This window comes from Phyllostomus discolor, chromosome 8, assembly GCF_004126475.2.
Source record: "Phyllostomus discolor isolate MPI-MPIP mPhyDis1 chromosome 8, mPhyDis1.pri.v3, whole genome shotgun sequence".
In the NCBI taxonomy this organism is placed as follows: Eukaryota; Metazoa; Chordata; class Mammalia; order Chiroptera; family Phyllostomidae; genus Phyllostomus; species Phyllostomus discolor.
The window spans coordinates 46,554,921-46,569,465 of NC_040910.2; the positions used below are offsets into that span (position 1 = coordinate 46,554,921).

At 39.0% G+C, this 14,545-nt stretch overlaps 1 protein-coding gene and 1 pseudogene across 1 annotated transcript in view; both read left to right on the forward strand.

Moving 5' to 3' along the window:
• LOC114503710 (olfactory receptor 7A17-like) overlaps positions 1 to 14,545 on the forward strand; it is a 158,512-nt gene that overhangs the window by 121,892 nt on the left and 22,075 nt on the right. The gene's annotated exons all lie outside the window — the stretch shown is intronic.
• On the forward strand, positions 2,263 to 3,220 carry LOC114503708 (annotated as a pseudogene).

The window sequence follows — 14,545 nt, forward strand, 5'->3', positions numbered from 1 at the left end:
GTTCCTGTAATCCATTCCCCTTTTCCCCTGATATTCCCTCCCCTCTTACCTCTGGTCACTGTCAGCCTGTCCTCTATTTCAGTGTCTTTTATTATATATTATTTGTTTCTTTGTTTTGTTCTTTAGGTTCCTGTTAGAGGTGAGATCATATGGTATTTGTCTTTCACTACCTGGCTTATTTTGCTTAGCATAATGCTCTCCAGTTCCATCCATGCTGTCACAAAGGGTAGGAGCTCCTTCTTGCTTTCTGCTGCATAGAATTCCACTGTGTAAATGTACCATAGTTTTTGATCCATTCATTTGCTGATGGGCACCTAGGTTGCCTCCCACACTTGGCTATTGTAAATTGTGCTGCTATGAACATTGGGGTGCATAGGTTCTTTTGGATTGGTGTTTCAGGGTTCTTAGGATATAATCCTAGCAGTAGAATTGCTGGGTCAAAAGGCAGATCCATTTTTAGTTTTCTGAGGAAATTCCATACTGTTTTCCATACTGGTTGTACCAGTCTGCAGTCCCACCAACAGTGCACTAGGGACCCCCTTTCTCCACAGCCTCTCCAATACTCGTTGTTTGTTGCTTTGTTTATGATGGCCATTCTGATGGGTGTGAAGTGGTATCTCATTGTGGTTTTAATTTGCATCTCTCTGATAGCTAGTGATACTGAGCATCTTTTCATGTGTTTCTGGATCCTCTGTATGTCCTCCTGGAGAAGTGTCTGTTCAAGTCCTTTGCCCATTTTTTAATTAGGTTGCTTGTCTTCTTAGAGTGGAGTCGTGTAAGTTCTTTATATATTTTGGAAGTGAAACCCTAGTCTGAGATATCATTGGCAAATATGTTTTCCCATGTGGTTTGTTCTCTTTTCATTTTAATATTGTTTTCTTTAGCTGTGCAGAAGCTTTTTATTTTGATGAGATCCCATTTGTTTATTCTTTCCTTTAAGTCCCTTGTTCTAGGGGACATATCAGTAAAAATGTTTCTGCGCAAAATATCTGAGCTTTTCCTGCCTGTGTTCTCCTCTAGGACTTTAATGGTATCACGGCTTACATTTAATTCTTTTATCCACCTTGAATTTATTTTTTTGTAAGGTGTAAGTTGGTACTCAAGTTTCATTTTTTCAATATGTTCCTCTCTGCTTTTTAATCAATTTTTAAAAATTTCTTTAAGTAAGGGACTCAGAATAGCCATATGAAAGTGGAGTCCCATATTTACATGTTCATGGGAGGTTTAACCAATTGAGTTTGGAAACTATTTCTATATGCATAGGGTAAGATAGTCTGATGTTGACATCATGACTTGCATCTTTCCTTTTCCAGTTATTGTGATAGGGTGGGCAGAGCTTGGTGATAACAAGGCCCCAGAAAGTAGTCACAGTGTGTGTGTGTGTGTGTGTGTGTTGTAGGGCAGTTTGACCTGAGCCCATATACTCCAAATGGTGTCCTTCAACAACAGAAGCCAGAATGTTAACCAACCCATGAAAATAAAAGTGAGATCTCTTACTATTTACAAGATTTTTGGAAATAAAGTTAATGAAGTGCAGGGAACCCTATGTAAGCAAGGAATTCTTCCTGTCTCTGAGTTTCAGCAGCAGCAGGGAGGCCACCTCACTCCCCCTCATTCTCTGACACCATCTCTCGTCTCTCTGCCCTTTCTCCTTCTACTCCCATGCTGGGTCCTTTCCGAGTCCTGAATGTCTGAAACAAGTGTCAACTCTGGGCCTTTGCACTGACTCTTTCCCTAACCCCGCTCCCCAATTTCCTCATGTCTTACACTCTGTCTTCCTGGAGGTCCCTACTCAGGTGTCACCTTATTTGCAGGGATACCTGAAAGCTCAGTTCAAAAAAAATAATAAAATGCCCCCATCCACTCTGTTATCCCTACCTTGTTTTTCTTCACCTGACACCATCCAACATGGTATACAATACATATAGTATATTATTTCACTATCATTATATTCTAAAGATTTTTCTCTCAGCATCCTATACCCTTTCCCTAGAGATGTGGAATATCAATGACTATTCCTCAAGTACATGAAAGCATTCTCATTAAAACTGTGTGCCACATGACTACCTGGGAAAATGGTCTGAGGACAGAAATTCCTAATTGGAAATGTTGGGGGATGCCTTAAAGGTTATGATATGTACCAAAATTGGTATTGATTACTTTACTGCAAAATATGGTTGTAGCTTTTCAACTATGCTAGCATGATTTTCATTTGTAAAAAAACTAATTATGACACTTTTTTCTTTCCTACTAGTTACTTCCACCACATGGTACAAGGCAATAATACCCCAATTTCAGAATTTCTTCTCCTGGGACTATCAGAGGAACCAGAACTACAGCCCCTCCTATTTGGGCTGTTCCTCAGCATGTACCTGATCACTGTGTTGGGAAACCTGCTCATCATCCTGGCTGTCAGCTCAGACTCCCACCTCCACACACCCATGTACTTCTTCCTCTCCAACCTGTCCTTGGTAGACATCTGTTTCACTTCCACCACAATCCCAAAGATGCTGCTGAACATCCAGACACAGAGCAAAGCCATCACCTATGCAGGTTGCATAACCCAGATGTATTTTTTTATACTGTTTGGATGTTGGGACCACTGCCTCCTGACTGCGATGGCCTATGACCAATATGTGGCCATCTGTCACCCCCTGCACTACACGGTCATCATGAGCTCTTGGCTCTATGGACTGCTGGTTCTGGTGTCATGGATCATAAGTTCTCTGAATTCCCTGTTACATAGTTTAATGTTGTTGAGACTGTCCTTCAGGGCAGACTTGGAAGTCCCCCATTTTTTTGTGACATTAAGCAGATGATTCAACTTGCCTGTTCTGACACCTTTCTTAATGACATGGTTATGTATTTGGCCACTGGGCTGTTGAGCAGTGGTCCCCTGGCTGGGATTCTTTACTCTTATTCTAAGATTTTGTCCTCCATATGTGCAGTTCCATCAGTTCGGGGGAAGTGCAAAGCATTTTCCACCTGTTCATCTTATCTCTCAGTTGTCTCCTTGTTTTATTGTTCAGTCTTAGGTGTGTACCTCAACTCTGGCAGTACCCACAGCTCACAGTCAATTGCAGTCACCTCAGTGATGTACACCATGGTCACACCCATGCTGAACCCCTTCATCTACAGTCTCAGGAACAGAGACATAAAGGGGGCTCTGAAAATAATTTGGGGATGGCACATACCAAGGGTACAATTGTCCTGGGGCTGAAAATGTGACCTTGTGTGGGTGCCTCAACAACTCAAACCAGAAACTGTCAGTGTTTGATCCTGTGAGATAGACTGGCTTCTTCTCTTTATTCTTGGCGGGTCCATTTTCTTGTATTCATGTTCTCTATAAGTTTAAGTAACTCACTTTACAAGCTTCTGCTACAATGTATGGAAGTTTTCTCTTTGACAATTTAAAAAATATTTATTTTAATTGTTGTTCAAGTACAGTTTTCCGCCTTTTCCCCCACCTCAGCCCAAACCCCCAGCCCTCCCCACCTCCCTCCTGTTTCCACCCAACCCTGTTATTGTCCATGTATCCTTTATACTTGTTCCTGCAATCCTTTACCTTTTTCCCTTTGAAATTCCCTCCCTTCTCCCCTCTAGTCATTGTTAGCCTTTTGACAATTTTTATATATTATGAAAGTGTTTCTCAACATTGGATCAGAAATATTTGGAAAATTCCATATTTTCCATAGGAAAATTTGGATTTCTCTAAAATATATTCTCAAATGACAAGTATCATGCTAAGAAAACTTCTCCTTTTTCCTGAAAGCATAATCAGAGTTGTATTACTCACATGAACAAAACAACATTCTGCATCTTATGATATTTATGTAATTTCATTGTACAGGAAAATATGAATCCATTTTTCAGTTTGTGTCTGTCATTCTTTTCTTTTAAACTATTTTATTGTTGTTCAATTACAGTTGTTTGCATCCCCCTCCATTTTTATGTCACTATCTTAAGTACTCTTCCTAATAATGCAGATTTTAAACATTGTTCCATTTATGCCTCAGCCTGTTGATAATGCAGGTATTCCTAAAATGCCTGGGGAACTCACCTGGTCCCTGAATTCCTGTGACACTGACATGAGCTAATGTTGTGGCTGGACATTGCAAAGAAAGGCTTTGCAATTCTTATTCTGATCACAGACGCTGCTCAACCAAAACCCTAAGAGAACCTGGTAAAAGCAAGTTTATCACTCAGAGATTGGAGGATCCACATGTTCCTAAGGTCCACTGATGAGGCCATGGAGAGAGAAGGCAGGCGAATGAGAATGAGGGGGGCGTGGAGAGAGAGAGAGGGAGAGAACATTACTGTGGGTTCTGCATTTATTCAGATCTGAGAGCAGGATGGATAGAATTTCAAAGCTTACTCTTTACTGGTGAATTTAAAACTTAAGAGCAGGTGCCAGGGTGTGAAAAGTGAACAGTGGGTCACTGCCAAGGTCAGTTATCTAAGTTCTCCAGGGCTTTCTGTAAAGGGGGCATTCACAGGAGAGCAGGTCAGGGTGCTTAGCTAGCAGCTGTGTCAGAGAGCTGGCCACATGTTTCTTCAGCATGGTTATCTTTGAAGTCAAAGCCTTGGAATTCAAAAGTTTGTGTGAGGCACCTAGACTACAAACATGCCACTCTGCTTCATAGCTGCTCTCCTGCTTTTATTGTCTTATTCAGCTCAGTGTCCCAATGCCCACTGAAGGCACTAACAGAAATTGACCATCACATACACACCTACAGTGAAGTCTACATGGACGGCAAGATTTGATTGATTAACCTAACATGGCCTGACTGTCAGAGATAACCTGAAGTATGATGAGACAAAATTGTTAATCACTAAATTCATTATTGTGCAAAGTATTGCTTTTCCTTGCTGTACTCATGGAAGTATGGAAGATTGATGCCCATTTATAAGGGGCTTTCTGCATTGGGGTAAGTGGTTGGTTAGTGTATTTTACCTCTTTAATGAATTCTATTTCTTTCTCTGCTTGAAAACTCCAATGCTGCCTACAATTATGACTCTAAGCAAAACATTTCTTCCTTTCTAAATTTTGTCTTAACCACTAAAGGAACAATAAGTGTAAAGTTTCCTGATTATCTATTGTAGATCTCTCTCATTCTCAGGAATCTCTTTTCATAATTAAAAAATTACTCACAAGAAAGGCTGAGTTCTTGCCTGGTAATGTGATTCAGGATCACCAGGTTTTCTGCACAAATGTGCATGAACTTGCAACCTCTTGGAGACCCCTAGAGGGAACCTCAACACAGTCATCTGTGAGGACAGTTATTTGTAATGAACTTAAATAACAAAATAATCACGCAGGCTGTCCCAAATATCAGAACATATGTAAATATAAAAAACACAATTATTATAATTGCCTTTAGTGCTTTTTGCCTCATTATTGTATCAGTTATGGCTGCATAACAAATATCCTAAATAGAATGGTTTGTAATAATGCCTTTATTATTCAGTGGGGTTCTATGATGGAAGTTGTTCTGAACTCTGCTCAGATCTCCTGAGTCTGCCTCAGCTGTGAGTCTCTGCATTGCGTGTCTATGGTTGATCCCTGATGATGTGTGAGGCTGTAGAACACCCCTGTCTTGAACCAATTTATGTCCATTTAGCTGTATATGTAAATTAAACATCTGTTTACAAAAGAATAAGTTTATCGAATGTAATAGCCTTAATTTAATTCTACCATTTTTATCCATATACCACACTTCGTTTTCTACCCATTAGAAGACATACCTCCAACACCTGATAAAATGTGACTCGACTACTGTGTTCTCGATGTTACCACGAGATGAGACTTTTTAATATAATTTATTGGCATATAATGACATAATTTAAAGTGCACATATTTAAAATATAGAATTTGCTATTTTAAAGGGGCCATACAAAAATTAAGAATACATACTGCATGGGTCCATATACATATAATTTCAAAAGGTGCTCAAAACACTAATTCAAAAGACTACATGCACACTTATGTTCATTGCAGCATTGTTTACAATAGCCAAGATTTGGAAGCAACCCAAGTGTCCATCAGTAGATGAGTGGATAAAAAAGCTAATGGTGTGGGGATTGACTGTGGGAACAGAGGTGGGCTTGGAGGAGATGGGAAAAGAGGGAGAAATTGTAATATATATAATATAATAAATAATAAAAATGCATTGTTAAAAATAAAAAAAACTGAAAAAATAAGAACACTGTTTTGCATTTATACAATGGAGTATTACAGATCCATAAAAAAGGAAATCTTACTTTTTGCAACAGCATGGATAGACCTGTCTAGCATTAGGCTAAGTGAAAGAAACCAGTCAGAGGAACATAAGTACCATATGATTTTACTCACATGTGGAAGCTAATGAACAAAATAAGCTAACAAACAAAATAGAAACAGACTCATAGATACAGAGAACAGAGTGACACCAGGTACAGGGGAGTGGGTTTGGGGCCTGGGTGAAAATGGTGAAGGGATTAAACAAAAACAAACAGAAAAAAAAAATGACTCATTGACACAGACAACATATGGTGCTTACCAAAGAGAAAGGAGCTCGAGGGAGGTAGGAGAGGTAAAGAGGGGATAAATGGTGTGGGAAGGAGATCTGACTGGGTGGTGAACACATAATCAGTATATAGATAACATATTATAGAATCATACACCTGATATCTATATAATTTTATTAATCAATGTTACCCCATTAAATTTAATAAAAATTTTAAAATGAGCCCTGGCTGGTGTAGCTCGGTGGATTGAGCACGGGCTGCGAACCAGGCATTGCAGGTTTGATTCCCAATCAGGGCACATGCCTAGGTTGCAGGTCATGGCCCCCAGCAATCCCACATTGATGTTTCTCCCTCTCTCTCTCTCTCTCTCTCTCTCTCTCTCTCTCTTTCGCTCTCCCTCCCCTCTCTAAAAATAAAAAATAAATAAATAAAGTCTTTAAAAGCTTTTTAAATGAATAAAGCCTATATTTTTTTCTTTATTTTAATTGTGTTCAAGTACAGTTTTCTGCCCTTTACCCCTTCCCAGCCCCCCCTCAGTTCTCCCGACCTACTTCCTGTCTCTACCCCCACCCCTTGTTATTGTCCATGTGTCCTTTTTTACTAGTTCCTGCAAACCCTTTCCCCCTTCCCCTGAATTCTCTCCCCTTTCACCTCTGGTCACTGTTCTCTATTTCAGTGTCTTTGGTTATATTTTGCTTATTTGTTTTTGTTGATCAGATTTCTGTTAAAGGTGAGATCATATGGTATTTGTCTTTCACTACCTGGCTTATTTTGCTTAGCATAATGCTCTCCAGTTCCATCCATGCTGTCACAAAGGGTAGGAGCTCCTTCTTGCTTTCTGCTGCATAGAATTCCACTGTGTAAATGTACCATAGTTTTTGATCCATTCATTTGCTGATGGGCACCTAGGTTGCCTCCCACACTTGGCTATTGTAAATTGTGCTGCTATGAACATTGGGGTGCATAGGTTCTTTTGGATTGGTGTTTCAGGGTTCTTAGGATATAATCCTAGCAGTAGAATTGCTGGGTCAAAAGGCAGATCCATTTTTAGTTTTCTGAGGAAATTCCATACTGTTTTCCATACTGGTTGTACCAGCCTGCAATCCCACCAACAGTGCACTAGGGTCCCCTTTTCTCCACAACCTCTCCAACACTTGTTGTGTGTTGCTTTGTTTATGATGGCCATTCTGATGGGTGTGAAGTGGTATCTCATTGTGGTTTTAATTTGCATCTCTCTGATAGCTAGTGATGCTGAGCATCTTTTCATGCGTTTCTGGATCCTCTGTATATCCTCCTTGGAGAAGTGTCTGTTCAAGTCCTTTGCCCATTTTTTAATTAGGTTGCTTGTCTTCTTAGAGTGGAGTCGTGTAAGTTCTTTATATATTTTGGGGATGAAACCCTTGTGTGAGGTATCATTGGCAAATTTGTTTTCCCATACAGTTGGTTCTCTTTTTAATATTGTTTTCTTTAGCTGTGCAGAAGCTTTCTATTTTGATGAGATCCCATTTGTTTATTCTTTCCTTTATGTCCCTTGCACTGGGGGATGCATCAGTAAAAAAGTTTCTGCATGAAATATCAGAGATTTTCCTGCCTATATTCTCCTCTAGGACTTTAATGGTGACATGGCTTATATTTAAATCTTTTGTTCACCTTGAGTTTATTTTTGTGTATGGTGTAAGTTGGTGCTCAAGTTTCATTTTTTTACATGTAACTGTCCAGCTCTCCTAACACAATTTGTTGAGGAGGCTATTTTTATTCCATTTTATGCTACTGCCCCCTTTGTCAAATATTAATTGACCATAGAAACTTGGGTTTATTTCTGGGCTCTCTATTCTGTTCCATTGATCTATGTGTCCATTGTTATGCCAGTACCAGGATGTTTCAATTACAGTGGCCTTGTAATACAGTTTGGTATCAGGTATTGTGATCCCTCCTACTTTATTCTTCTTTCTCAAAGTTGCAGCAGCTATTCAGGTCATTTATGGTTCCATGTAAATTTTTGAAGTGTTTGTTCCATATCTGTGAAATATGTCATTGGCACTTCAATAGGTATTGCATTGAATCTGTAAATTGCTTTGGGTAGTATGGACATTTTGATGATGTTAATTCTTCTGATCCATGAACACAGTATATGGTTCCATTTGATTGTGTCTTCCTTAATTTTTTTTCTTCACTGTTTAGTTTTCTGAGTACAGGACTTTCACCTCCTTGGGAAGGTTTATTCCTAGGTATTTTATTTTTCTTTTTGCTATATCAAATGGGATTTTTATTTATGGTTTCTGTTTCTGATATTTCATTGTTGGTATACAACAATGCCTGTGAGTTCTGAATATTGACTTTGTATACAACTATTTTGCCAAATTCATTTATTAGGTTGAGCAGTTTTTTGGTCATCTTTCCTTTTTTTAACTTTTAATCTCAAATTGTAATTTTTCCTCTCTTACCCTGGTTTTTGTTCCTCACTCTTAGTATTCCCTCTCTCCTAAATATCTCAATATCACTTCCATTTCCTCTAGATATCTCTGAAGCTTTTCTTTCTTTCTTTCTTCTTTCTTTCTTTCTTTCTTTCTTTCTTTCTTTCTTCCTTCCTTCCCTCATTTCAAACCTACATATATTAATTTTAGCTCATTTGTTGTAGACAATGCTGTGGTACATCTTTTCCTCCAATTTGATTCCTTTTTTATTGTTTATATACTTGTTTCTATTTTATTTTATTTTATTTTATTTTATTTTATTTTATTTTATTTTATTTTATCTTTAAACCCAATACTATACAATTAGCCTCTCTTACTCCATTCTGCCTACTGCATTCCCTTTTTTATTTATGATATAAACTTTAATTTCCCTCTTTAAAATGCTCTGATTCCCTATTCTTCTAGTGTTCTTCCCTCTACCTTCTCAAAATTATTTCTCTTTTGGTAGGTCATCTCATATCAGCTCTCCTTCCTTGTAATAGTCCTAATCTCTGTACATCCTTATTAATACTGGTTCATTTGCTGTTGATAATGGGATTGAAGTGGGTGGTTATTTTTGTGGGTGTGAGTTTATTTTCTAGGCTCTGTGGTTTTGTTCTGGGAGCACCTGAACAATGGCATACAAGATGTGGTGGGTGGAGTGACCCTCAGTCAACCAGTTGGAGGGGAGGGCCCAAAAAGAACAACCCAACAACAATCAAAATCCAATTGCATCCAGAAAGCCAACATAAACAGCATAAAGGTCATTCCAAGAGCATCAAGTTCAGGAGATCAAGGAGATTGCACCACTGAATCACAGAAGTCTCCTACCATAGAAGTTCACACCACAGAGACAGGGACTGAAAGCAGATTAAGCTAAGAAACAGATGCAAACAAGAAGATTCTCCCCTAAAATGTGGAGACAAAAAAACAACAACTCCCAATCTAAAGGAAAGGAGGAATCCTCAGAAAGAGTACTAAATGAAATAGAGACAAGTCAACTACCAGAAATTGAGTTCAAAACAATGGTTATAAGGAAGCTCAATGAGTTCAGTGAGAATTAGCAAAAACTACCAGGAAGCTACAAGGAACTTACTGAGAATTGTATCATCCTGAAAAAGGACATAGAAACTATCAACAAAAGCCAGGAGGAAATGAAGAATATAATTTCTAAATTGAAAAAAGAAGTACAATGAATCAAAATCAGACTAGAAGAAGCAGAGGACAGAGTCAGTGAGCTGGAAGACAAGGTAGAAAAAATATCTAGAAAGAGCAAGAAAAGGAAAAGAGGATCCAAAAGAAGGAATAGGGGTTAAGGGAACTGCATGATAATTTGAAACATAATAATATCTGTATATTAAGGATAACAGAAAGAGAAGAAGAGGAGCAAAGGGGAGAAAACCTGTTTAAAACTGTAATGACAGAAACTTCCTTAATTTGATGATAGAAAAAGTCACACAAGTCCAAGAAGCACAGAGGGTCCCAATCAAGAGGAACCCAAAGAGGCCCACTCCAAGACACATCATAATTACAATGGCACATTTCAAAGATAAAGAGAGAATCTTAAAGGCAACAAAGGAGAATCAGAAAGTAAAATACAAGGAAGCTCCGATAAAGCTAGCAGCTGACTTCTCAACAAAAGGACTACAAGCCAGAAGACACTGGCAAGAAATATTCCAAATAATGAAAGGCAAAGGCCTACAACCAAGACTACTTTACCAGCAAATCTCTCATTTAAAAAGGAAGGTGAAATAAGGAATTTCCCAGACAAAACAAGGCTAAAAGAATACACCTTCACCAAACCAGCAATGCAAGATATGCTAAGGGGACTGCTTTAAGAAGAGGAAGAAAAAGAGTGTGAGAGAAAGAAACACAGGTACAAAGGGGGACAATGGCAATGGATAAGTACCTATCAATAATAACCTTAAATATGAATGGTTTAAATGCTCCAATCAAAAGACATGGGGTAGCTGAACAAATAAGAAAACAGACTTCCAGCCAAGATGAAGACATAGGTAGATACACTGTACCTCCTTGCACATCCAAAAGGATGACATATTTAAAAACAAAAAAATAACCAGAACTGACAGAAAATTGAACTCTATGGAAGTCCAACAACCAAGTAGTTAAAGAAGAATGTCCAGAGAGATGCAAATTAAAACCACAATGAGAAACAAACCCATACCAATTAGAATAGCTGTCATAAACAAATCAACAAACAGTAAGTGCTGATGAGGTTGTGGAGAAAAGGGAGCCCTAGTACACTGTTGGTGGGAATGCAGACTGGTGCCACCACTGTGGAAAACAGTATGCAATTTCCCCAGGAAAGTGAAAATGGAACTGCCTTTTGATTAGCCACACTATTCCATGCACTACTTTAATTCTCCCTTGCAATGAAAAGTAACATATTACAAGTTTCTGGAAATTATGATGCAGACATCTTTGTTGATGTAAAATAAAGGTTCTTATTCTGCCTACTAAAAAATGTTTACAACAATATATTCCATGGTGTCACATGAGGGCCCTTATGTAAAAGAATCAAATAAGGTATTTTTCAGAAGTATATCATATGCTGTCATTCATGGATCCTTATTTAAAATAATTGAACAATGATTTTATAACAGCTTCTGTAATGATTAAATGTGCGTTCTGCATTCAAAATTTCATGGAAAATAATTTTTGGTTCTGAAGACTAAGTCTACCTACCCCTGACTTGAACACAGCCACAGCCTTACTACTCCAAGTGTGGTCCAGAGACCAGCACCTGAAACATCAACACTGCCTGGAACTTATTTGATTCAAAGAACCTCTGGATCCACTAGGACCTGCATTTGAAATATACTCCTAGGTGACTTATGTGTACCTTGAAGTTGGAGAAGTGTTTGTCTAGACTAGGCTTTGTCACCTTCTCAGATTGACAATAGGGTATATGATGAACACTGTAGGTGGTTAGCAGCCTTCCTTCACTCATTGCCAAGTGTCTCCAGGGGCAAAGTCATGTCAAACACTGGCCCAGAGTTTGAAAACTGGAAGCAACCTGACAGATTCCAATCAAGGCCCCTTCCTCACTCAGTTCATAACTTTGAGCAAATTACTAAACCCCTTCTGCCCCATTTCTGCAAAGGGGAATGGCATTCATATCAGTAATACCTCATAGAATGGACTTTTCAAAAAATTAAATCAGACAAAATCAATAAGGTACTAGGCTTAGATTATATGGATCAAAGGATCAAAGTGTATATCTCATAATTAACAAATATTTTATAATGAGATACTAAATGACAGCTGGTAACATGTGATATAAGTAAGAAATTTCTAATTATTTTGACAAATGGGTCAGGAAAAAAAGTGTGGTGGTCAGGACTGCATATCAAAGGAACAGAGCCCCCCTCTTTGAAGGTGAATAGCAATGTTCTGGAGATATCAGGCCTTTGTCCCCACCAAAATTCAGTGCTTTAAGGGTCAAAGGTATCTGGTCCTAATGGGTTCCATAGTCTTACACTGTGGAGAAAATCTTAACTCAGTGTTGGAATAAGGTAGTAGGTGGTGAGACCTCATGGAAGCAGGTGAGATCCAAAAGAAGGAGTAATAAAATCTAAATCCACCTGACTTCTAACCTGGTCTCTTGAGATCTGAGAATCATTATGAAAAAAAAATTCTATTTATTCCAGAGGCCCAGAGGGAAATTGTGTACTTAGATGTTAGAAAACACAAGGGAAATGTGCCTGACAAGCAGATATACAGAGAGCTGTAAGTATCTCCCCCAGGCTGTCCCTTCAGATGTACAATGTTGCTGGACAAACATGGTTGTGGGTGTGATTCCTATGTCTAGCTCGGGAATGATGCTTCACTCCTTCCTGCTGTCTTCCATGGGACAGAGCTTCAGTCTCCATCATCCACCCTCCAGGGACCAATTCTGAGTTGCACATAGAGCACTTCCTTACAGAAAAGCCATCCAGGGGAGTCAGAGAGTATGGTAGGTACATCAGGAAAGGGTCAGACAGGCTGGAACCTGAGAATTTTTACTTGAGGCACTGCAACCCTAGTCAACCAAGCCCTGAGACCAGATATTTTTGTATTCCTGGTTAAATTATACTTAATTTACTGAATATATTAATAAAAATTCGTCTGTTTGAGTCTGCACTCCAGGGCCATAGCTGACAATTAAGTGTTAGGACTGGGAGTCCAGTGGGAAGAGGCTGTACAATGAGTGAAATGCAGGAAATGGCTGCAGGCAAATGAAAACACTTCTCAGAGAGTTTTGCTGTTTTCTGAAATGAAATGGAGTATTAGGTGTGGAGAGCAGTGCAGTGAAGTGAGAGTGTGTGTAATAAAATTCTAAGCTAGGGTGCCTTTGAGCATGTTGTGTATTCATTGAGAAGACCCAGCCAGTGAGGCAGACAGCACTTTGGAGCAGCAGTTAGTGAGGCAGACATTGCAGTAACTTCTCTCATGCTGCATATTCACATGAGAGTATATTTAATAAGTGTAAAGGGGAATACTAAGTAGTTTTTTCTCATTACTGGTAAGTAACATATATTTTGGGATTTTGTGCCCTTTTACTTTCTATATTAAAAAGTTAGTAGAATATCCTATCCCATACTTAGCCTGTTCTTGCAGTGGGCATATTTCTATGTTTTCAATGAGAGGTTCTGTCATGCTCTTGGGGAATATAAATTGAGGACTCACCAACTTCTAGATGAAGAGTATAGTGTGATGAGTAACAAGTTTTGACAATTCAGTAATGAAAAAATTAAGGTCACACCTTGGACATTAAGTCTTAATGACACCAAGATGTCCTAGTTCACAGTGTTTGCATTTATGCCATGAAGACTTCACTGTACCACCTAATGGGATAGAATATCTCCAATCATTTCAATATTTCTTCTCTAGTTTCCTTGGATTTTCAAAGTTAAATGCCTACTTGAGAAAGCTAATGAGTGCAGAGACTTAAGCTCAACCCCTCCATCACATGTCACTGAAGGAGTGACTATTAGACTGCCTAGACTGCTGGGAAGTGCTCCCACACCAGTTGTTCACAGTGAGCACAGATATGGGTCTACAGTTCTAGGTGTCAGAGCCTGGCTCGAGTCTTGCTGACTAATTTCAAGGTGTCTGCAGGGCTGGGTCCCTCCTAAAGGCTCAGGGGAGAACCTGTTTTTCCCAATTCCAGTTTGTGTTCTGATCAGCTGCATTCCTTGACTCAGGGCCCTTCCTCCTTCATAAAAGCCAGCAGTGCCATCCTTTCTCCTGGTCTCCTTGTCTGCATCTAGGGGAGTACTGTGCTGACCTTAGTTTTTCCAGATGATCCTGGCTCATCTTCTATCTCAATTCAGTGGATTAGCAGCCCTGTTGCTTCAGCTACCGTCGTCCACCCCTTGCTATAAAAAAAATAACATATTCAAATGTACTGGAAAATAAGGTGTAGACATCTTACAGAAGTCCAAATCCTGCCTGCTAAAAATTGTTTTTAGGTGTGTATTCTTCTGTGTCAGTCAAGGGTCCTTATATGAAGGAAGCAAAAATTCAATCATAGCCTCTGGAATGGGTGAATACACTTTTCCTTCAAAACTCCATGCAGAGAT